This window comes from Cryptomeria japonica, chromosome 2 (genome assembly GCF_030272615.1).
Source record: "Cryptomeria japonica chromosome 2, Sugi_1.0, whole genome shotgun sequence".
Lineage (NCBI taxonomy): Eukaryota > Viridiplantae > Streptophyta > Pinopsida > Cupressales > Cupressaceae > Cryptomeria > Cryptomeria japonica.
The window spans coordinates 106,765,830-106,773,677 of record NC_081406.1 but is presented as its reverse complement, the minus strand read 5'-3'; the positions used below and the strand labels follow the sequence as shown (position 1 = coordinate 106,773,677).

At 38.4% G+C, this 7,848-nt stretch overlaps 1 pseudogene; it reads left to right on the top strand.

Moving 5' to 3' along the window:
* The first annotated feature begins 795 nt into the window (after positions 1–795).
* On the top strand, positions 796–2,976 carry LOC131054303 (heat shock cognate 70 kDa protein-like; annotated as a pseudogene).
* Positions 2,977–7,848: the final 4,872 nt, after the last annotated feature.

Genomic DNA, 7,848 nt, shown 5'->3' with positions numbered 1-7,848 from the left:
TGCAAAAAGCAAAACTAAAAATAGTCCTAAGGATTCATGCATGCTGGAGTACATGCTTTATTTGCATGAATAAACAAAAAAAAACTATTAACTAAAAATAGCTTATGCATGGTGATGAATGGATAGCTTCATGTCCAAACTGGAGTTGCATGAAGCTGCATGCTAGAGCAGCATCACTTATCAACAATTTTAGGGGATAGAGGTAGATCTATTTTAAGTTTTGATTGAGATCCAATGCGTAATGCATAGCTTCTATGCCCAGTTTTGCTTGAGTTCTTTACTTAGCTTAGCATGTCCATTCTCAATCCATGCACTGAGTTCATTGTTAATCATGCAGCCTGTATAGTATAAAGACCTTTTTTCAAAATTGAAATAAAGACTCTTGTTAATCTATTTTTAGTCAAGTCTGCTGGATCGCGGCCTTTGAAGTGTTGCTTTTAAAAACTCTTTTGTATCAGTTTTTTCTGTACGCTTTTTTAGAGCTGAATATGTTGGAAAGTGATGCATGAGCCTCTCACCGCCATGCATACGATTCACTCAATGTTATTGCCATGCAAAGTTCCATTGATTACCATGATGCATGCTTAAACACTTAGTTTAATCTATCACTGCCAGTCTTTAAGGTCGGTAAAGAATGAAGCAAATAATACATTATAGATGCATGGAACAAACAAGTGTAGTTTCAGCATATTTTAAGGAAATAATTTATCTATATAGGGATAGCCTAGTTTTGGATTCGTTGAGTCAACATTAATGTTTGTAATATAGTATGTGATGAGACTAATGCCTGAAAAAGAGCTGTAATAGAGGCGTTTGTGAATTGAATAATGTTTTAATTGTGTGTTAAATCTCTGTTTTCTTTTGTGTTTCTGTATTTGTGAATATGTTTTCAGATTTCACAGAGTATACAGAATTTCATTGTATCTAATTGCATACTATCTTATTGTTTCATCTGACAACCGTGTCTGATTCTATTTTGCATTCTCAGTATAGTTGTAGAATCTTCACAAATGGGTCGGAAGGGAAAAGAGAAAGCCATCGGCATTGACCTGGGAACAACTTATAGCTGTGTGGGAGAATGGCAGGGTAACGGAGTTGAAATCATTGTTAATGATCAAGGTAACAGAACTACTCCTTCTATGGTCGCATTTACTGAAAACGAGAGATTTGTTGGAGAAGCTGCCAAGTTTCAAATTTCCACGAATCCTCTTAACACTGTGTTTGATGTGAAAAGACTTATCGGGAGACGATTTAGTGATTCTTCTGTTCAGAGCGACATTAAGCTGTGGCCTTTCAATGTTGTTTCGGAGAAAAACGACAAGCCTATGATTGAAGTGACCTACAAGCGTGAGAAGAAGTTCTTTGCGCCAGAGGAAATCTCATCCATGGTATTAATGAAAATGAAAACTGCAGCTGAACGGTATCTAGATACTGAGGTGAAAAATGCAGTTATTACGGTGCCTGCCTACTTCAGCGACTCCCAAAGGAAGATGACTAAAGACGCTGGCCGAATTGCAGGTCTGAATGTTATGCAGATCATCAATGAGCCGACCGCTGCAGCCATGACTTATGGTTTTGGTAGAGCTAAGAAAGAGAAGAAACACATTCTGGTGTTTGATCTTGGTGGAGGTACCTTCGATGTTTCTATTGCTGTAGTTGAGAGAGGCAAATTTGAGGTGAAAGCCGTTGGGGGAGAGGCGCATTTGGGAGGTGAAGATTTTGACAACAGAATGCTTGCCTACTGTACCCAAAAGTTCAACAAGATGCACAAAATAGATTTATGTGTGAGTGCCAAAGCTCTTCGGCGACTGCGTTCAGAATGTGAGAGGGCAAAGAGAAGTTTATCTTCGGTGGTAGAGACTGTGATTGATATCGACAGTCTATACGAAGGACATGATTTTCACTTGAAGATCACGAGAGAAAAGTTTGAAGAGCTCAACATTGATTTATTTGAGAAGTGTATTGAAGTTGTGAAGAAATGCGTGGAAGATGCCAAGTTGAATAAGAGCCAGATCGATGATATTGTATTAGTAGGGGGTTCGTCACGAATACAAAAAGGTGCAGGAATTGGTTCGGGATTTCTTCGATGGAAAGGAGCCTTCCAGTTCTGTGAACCCGGACGAAGCAGTGGCCTATGGTGCTGCGCTTCAGGCAGCTGTGCTGAACAAGGAGGACGTTGACATTGTCATGGTGGATATCACGCCTTTGAGTCTTGGAATCGCAGTGTCTAATGGTATTATGGCGGTAGTTGTTCCGCGAAATACTCCACTTCCCACTCGGAAAGAGAGATCCGTAACCACGTTATATGACGATCAGATAGATGTAGGTTTTCTGGTTCACGAAGGTGAAAGACCTTTGGTTGCAGACAACAATCTTCTAGGAAATTTTTCGTTGAGAGGGATTCCGGCTGCCCCGGCCGGAGTGCCAAGTATTAAAGTTTGCTTTGAAGTGGACGCAGATGGAATTCTGAACGTTTCAGCCCATGACAAGGGAAGTGGAGCAAGCCGTGAGATTACCATCACTAATGAAGGCGGCAGATTGAGCATTGAAGAGATTGATAAAATGATAGCGGACGCAGAAAATTTTCGCAGGGAGGACGAAGAAGCGAGGGAAAAGAGTGTTGCGGCCAAAAACGCTCTGGAATGTAATGCTTGGAACATGAAGAAGAGGGCGATGAAGGCAAAGAGTGAAGGTTCTATGGAGGGTGATGTAGCAGAAGATCTTATATCAAGTATAACTGCAGTTGAGGAATGGTTAGATGACAACTCCTCTGCCACAGTGGTTGAACTCCAAGGCAAATTGAGAGAATTGGAGTTGAAGTGTCTATCATTACTGTTGAGCACATCTACCTGAAGGACACCACCATATCTGCGTATTTTCAGATATGTGTGTACCATATCATTTGTGTCTATAAGGAGTTGAAGTGTGTATCATTACAGTGGATGTTCAAATTTTGTATTTTGATATTAAAGAAAGGTTTTCATAAGTTAGGGTATATATATATTTTTTAGTTGGAAAGGTTTTCATAAGTTAGGGTATATATATATTTTTTAGTTGGATTAACTTATATATATATTTTTTAGTTGGATTGTTGCTTTCTCTGTTTGAATACGTAGATCTCTGTCTATCATTACTATTTATAATGCAGTTTCTAATTTCCATTTCTAATAAACGCAAAGAAAATTTCATTCAATGTACATATTAGCTTTGTTTTCCGTGATATTTGACTTGAATGATAAGTTGCTATGGAAAAAAAAAGTAAGGTCGGATGTATTCATTCTTGTCTTGAATTATTTGTACATATTATATTATTTTGTACTCATAATTAAATACTGTTGAAATTTTTAAGAATAGAAGGCGTGTGAATAAAGGACTCTAGTTAGGAATCATTTGATGAAATGTTTGCATTTGAAATGTTTACACTGTCAACTACTATCAATTGGGTTGCAGTTATTCTGCTTTGAAAAATGTCAAATTGTACACTGTGTTATTGGCATGTTAGTCGATCGCAACCGTTGTTTGCAAAATTTGTGTGTTAAATTTGTGTGTTATGCACACCGTATTGTCATTTTGGAGCCAAAATAATTGCGTCCTTCAATTGTGGGGAAATTTCCTAGTTAAATATAAATAGACTCTATATATAGATCCCTTTATTTGAAATAAATATTGTTCAAAATTATATTTGTGTATGGTTTTTTAATTAGAAAAAACCATAGTTGTCTCTATTTTGCATACCATAAAAAAAACTATACCAATACAACATAAATCACAAGGAAACCATAGAAAAATACCACTATCCTTGGCATGGGCTATCACTATAAACAAATGAGAAGGCCTTACACTAAATAAAGCCATAATAGGTATTTGTAAATTTTTTATCCGTACCATAACAAAAAGAAAAATTGAAATAGGCTCGTATCGAAACAAGCCACCACAAAGGCCTATTGCCAACAAAGGCCACCTCAATAGACCAACTGTCAACAAAAATATTAGGAAACAAACACCTAGTAAGGAAAAGTACAATAGGAAAGGCCCCAGACAATAAACCATAGATAAGATGATCCCAACACCTACTCAGAACCATAGATAAGATGATCCCAACACCTACTCAGAATGAGAGGTTCTGAAGGCAACAAATCCAGCAAGATGCACAAATTTATAAGGAGAGTAAGAGGTAGAAGCAGAGATCCTCAAGAGAGGTAGCATCCTTCAATAGTAGCAAGAATCTGACACCAAAGTAGACACACAACAAATAAATCCCTCTCTAGTTAAACACCCACAAGGTAATCAGCCCTCAGCACCTATCCAAAGTCCATCCACTTCAGCAAAAGGAGAGCAACCACTTAGAAGAACAACACCGTATAGAAGAACAAGAAAAAAACCCTTGGCATGCCCATCATAAGGAACCTTTGTTAACACTGCAACTTCAAGACCCACCTCCATAGGATCACAAGAAAGAGTAGAGCACAAAACACCTTCAAATCCCTTACCAATAAGGAAGGGAAAAGTAAAAACTAGTCTCTCGGAGGGGAAGACAATACTATCTCATCCAAGAGGCCCATAGCACCAAAGGAAAATCCCATGTCCAGAAAACAATCCCCCCTTAATAGGACCATCAGGACAGAACAGAGGAGACCAAACCTATAAAGACACAAAGAGGGTGAAAAAGGAACCAAATGATAGGGACCACAAGCACCCACACAACACCTAGCACCAATCTCAACCCGAATGAGCACAACATCGAAGGACGGATGGTCAAAGCCACTTAACAATCACAAAATTTGCAGGGTAGGCCCATCTGCCAGGAATAGCATGACAAATAGAAAAACGACAGCCACGAAGTCCAAAAATAGGGGCCACAACTATTAGAACATAGGGCCATAGACACCAACCGCAGGTCCATAGCCACCGCACATGCATAGCCACTGCAAAGCGGGCCCAACCAGCAAGAATGTGGCACCCACCAACCCCAAGAAGTAGTGCAAAGAGAAGAAAAACCCCACCCCCACCAATGGCACTCCCCATGAATAGTCGACACCATAGAAAAAATAGAACGCTCCACAATGGAGCGCAAGCTAATCGTCGTAAAATGCATAGCCATTAGCCACACCCAAACCACGAAGGAAAATCGAACCCCAAAAAAGAAGGAATCCCTATAATGTAGGCCTATCCACCAAGAGATGCACAACACTCACCAGTCACAGTAGACAATGGCGAAGAGGGGAGAGGACGAAACATCGATCCAACAAAAGGGAAACCCACCAATGACCACAGTCATACCAAAGGGCCTCGTGATCTTAGAGATGATCATGCAACTTACAACGACCCATGCAACAGAAAGCGTAGCACCTGAAAGAACAGAAAAAATAGAAACAGCACAATATTTTGCTAAGCAGAGAATAATTTAACATTTATTAATTGATACATAAAATGAATACAACTCCTCTCTTTTATAGAGGATTTCACCCTAATAGCAAAGTATTTGTTTAACATAAGTTCTTACGGTGGATAGAAGATTAAAAACAGCTTGAATGCGTGGAGAATAGATACAATTTTGAAGTCCCGGCTGCATGAAGACTTAGCAAATCTCTTCATCTTTATATTAGAAAATACCTCTGAAATATAGTTTAACTAGTTGTTTGCATGAAAGGCAAAATTTGCACAAGGAGTCTTCAGAGATTAATAGGCTGTAAACATGGGAGGAATTATGTCTTCCAACATTCCCCCTTAATTTTGACTTTTGACTTTAAACTTTGATTGCATTCTTAGTCTCTTTCACTCATGCATTGAAAAACTTCTAAATCTAGAGAGCGAACCTAAGAAATCCCATGCTTCTATTGGGATGTTCTTACCATGAGCTCTGGCCCTCTTGGTAACCAGTCCATCATTGGTTCAGGTATGATTCACTTGTTTTATCAACACCTCCCTTACAGTCACACTACACGTGCTCAAGGATCTTACTATCAATGGGCTCTACTGACCTCAAATAGAAATAAAAATGCTCTTTCTAGTCACTACTGCTACAGCAATTTCCTCACATTACCTACAATCTAATTTTGGTCTCCTACATTAGGATCAAATTTCTCCAAATCTCTAAGCTCTTCAAGCTCTTCTTCAATCTTTAATTTACTCTCTTCTGTACCTCATGCAATGACTAGCAATGCAAGACTTCACCATGACCAATTCAAACTATCTCCAAATCTTTTTGCAAGTAGTGGACTCCTTCTCGCTGCTACAATAGTTAATACCCAGCTATCCACACAACTAATACAACTAATTTTTTACCACAAACTGATTTCCTCTACCTTGCTTCACTCTTGAAACAACTACAAACAATAAACAACGATCCTCTTTAAAAGACCTTTGAAATTTTTGCCGAATACAAATATTAAACCTCTATCATCTCGTTACTTAGGCTAGCGACAATACTCTATTTTTCAGCACTCTTGTCCTCCTTACTCTCCATCTGCAATTTCACCGAAATAAATCAATCTAGCTCTACCAAGCTCTACCACAATCTCACAAACTTGGGGTCATACTCCCTCCCATAGGCCAACTCTAATGATCCTAGCTCCTAGCTCTGATACCAATATGAAAGAACAGAAAAAATAGAAGCAACACAATATTTTGCTAAGCAGAGAATAATTTAACTTCTATTGATTGATACATTAAATGAATACAACTCTTCTCTTTTATAGAGGATTTCACCATAATAGTAAAGTAATTGTTTAACATAAGTTCTTACAGTGGATAGAAGATTAAAAAGCTTGCATGCGTGGAGAATAGATAGGAATTTTGAAGTCTCGGCTGTGTTGGCATGTGATGCTGAAGTAACACTGCCGTGAAACTGAAGTTCATTGACATGCACTAACCATGCAGTATCGGGCAGGAAATTCATGCATAGGATACTAGATAGTTTGCATGCATGCAAGTAGAGAGCTAGTTTAGTTAGCAATCTGTTATGATCACCATGCACCGTAAAAGCTATCAGTTAAATCTCCTAATCTGTGACGTAATTCTTTATACTGTAATCATTTTTTTTGTGTGATGAATAAACAAAAGTGTCTGTGTTGCAACACAGTTGGATGTAAATATTTTGTTTTTTTGCATGTTTGTGTTTTGTGTGTAAAATTCAATTGATAAATTTGTATATTTGGCTCCATTCTCTTCCTTCAAATTGGTATCAGAGATTTGAAGCCTATATCAGAGCTCAGCGTTGATGCTCCTGGAGATCTTGGAGAGTCGAAAGAAATTGGTGAAGTATTTGTAGGAGAAATTTAAAGTGGCAGAAGCAAACCATCAGGAGATCGCAAGGAGACCAGGTTGTGGGACTGTTGTGAATCAGAGTGCACCAAGAAGTCAAAGATAGTTTTCTCAAGAGTCATCGGTGAAGATGTTTTGGAAGCTGCTGAAGGAGATTTTGAAGTTTTTGCATCAGATAAAGTCAATACGAGGACATGTTTGAGACCGTTATTTCTTTGGAAAAAGAAGTTGCTACCAAAGTCAGTGAAGAAGCCACCAAAGTGGAGATCATGCCTGTGAATGAGTTGAAGTGATCACAATAGAAGGTGAATTATGCTCGTGAATAAGTTTGTCACAAGTAAAGAGAGAACGGGTTTATATTTTTTGCGGTTGTTAAAATGCCATCTTTATGTAGAAGACTAGAAGATATCGTGAGATTGTTAGATGACAAGATCGCTAGTGAGGTTGATTAAGGAGGAAAGATTGCAGAGTAAGTTTCAAAGACTGTTTAAGGCTGTAGATTTGTTTAGAAGCAGATTGGAGCTTTTGTTATTTGCAGATCAAAGCAAAGGGCATGTTGTATTTGGAGTATTTGAGGTGTTGTTT